Below are 1802 nucleotides of genomic sequence, written 5' to 3'. Positions count from 1 at the left end.
TATTTGCGACTATTCTTCTAATCTAGCTTTACGAAACACCTAAATTTTAAATATTAGCCTTAATAAAATTTATGTCAATCTCAATGTATTAATTGGTGTATTGAGTTTATTATAAAATGCATTATTTTGAACTACAAGACTGCAATGTTCAATTTATATAATACTACGCATTTATTTTATTAATACAGTTAAATACCGTTCTACTTTCTAGTTATAATTTTTTTTCGATTTAAAACTGAATAGCCTAAGTTAAATGGCGGGAATAATTTTGACACCTGTCATTAATTATAGTTGTAAAGCAACGGTTTTCATGTTTACTCCTAAAGGTCTATGGCATAGTAACGTATCGAAGTCATTAATCTGATGATCAGGTTTTAATGTAAATTGAAATTCCGAGCCACTGCACCGATTTTTTTGTAGTGGATGAAAAATCGTACATGTAGATTACACTTAACGTTTAGATACGTTTGGGAATTACAAAAGTTACTGATCAATGTATTGAGTTTTTTACTTCTGAATTAAAGTTATCCGGGCTAGTATATTTTTGAAACAGAAATGAGATGTGTAGTTGATTGATAAAAATAAAATAAAATTTATTTCTCTAATGATATACAAACATTATATAACTTCACAATTACATATAAGTGGCAGTAGCAATTAGGGCCGGATTTTCTATTAGGTTAACTAAGTTAGAGTTTAATCAAACAGAGTCTAATTAATAATTTTTAGGAAATTTTAAATAAAACTATTCTTTGCTTATGGCTAAAAAACAAGTAAGTCAATTCAGCTCATTGGATCTATTTGTTTCCATATACAATTTGATCATAGTGTGCTTCATATGCTAACCGATTTATATGGCAAATATTAATTTGATTTATACTATTGAACTCTGGTTTTTTCTTGCATAAAAATATTGCAGATTGGTGGCGACTGAAACAGTCCTCTACATGATGATATATTCAATGTTATTAGAAAAATTGTTATTTTAGTGTGTGACAGGAATTAAATTTCAAATGAATCTATATTGAATTGAGTTCAATCGTCAATGTATTGAATATATATAAGTCAATGCCAATAACTTGAATTTTTTTATATATGGTGTCAGAGTTATTACCTATTAAGTTATCTATCATGCAATTTACAAACTTATAAATTTAAGGCCTCATAAGTAGCGTAAAGCATCTTTTTATTTATATCTGGCCATGGTAGCAATGCTCGTTAATCTATATATCTATTTTGGTAACTTTGGATTGCAACTTATTTAAGTTATGAGTATTTAATACTTTATCTAAGTGTTTACTCGTATAATACAAGAGTTTGAGGTATACAAGTTTATTGTGTAGTGGTAATGGATCAGTATTTAAATTTTTGTTGATGATTTTAGGTTTTTGTTTCAGACGAAAATTATTCAAGACTTATGGGCATTTGGTTTAAATGTGTAATTTTACATATTATATTTTTTATTATTATTTAATACTTGATAATTATAAAAGTTTGTCATAAAACATTTATTTAAACGACATTATGAAAGGTATTTTGAAATAATATTTTATTTTAGCTTTTTTGAATTTATAAAGGATACTACATTTAGAAAACTGATGTAGTTAATCAGAATACATGTCAACAAACATTATAAATATTAAAACATTTATGTAAGTAATACTAATACTGCATTATTGTTAAAGTAGTCACAAATACAATTGTAAACTCACTAGACGAATAATTTATACCAAAAATTACATTTTACGACTTGATGTCATTGTTGGTTTGCTTTTATAACCGAAGATGAATTGAGTCTTCAA

This window comes from Battus philenor, unplaced genomic scaffold (assembly GCF_028537555.1).
Source record: "Battus philenor isolate CCGP_79_NKW_IND1 unplaced genomic scaffold, ilBatPhil1.0.hap1 SCAF_28, whole genome shotgun sequence".
Lineage (NCBI taxonomy): Eukaryota > Metazoa > Arthropoda > Insecta > Lepidoptera > Papilionidae > Battus > Battus philenor.
The sequence above is the reverse complement of the archived record's forward strand: the minus strand, read 5'-3'. Positions refer to the sequence as shown.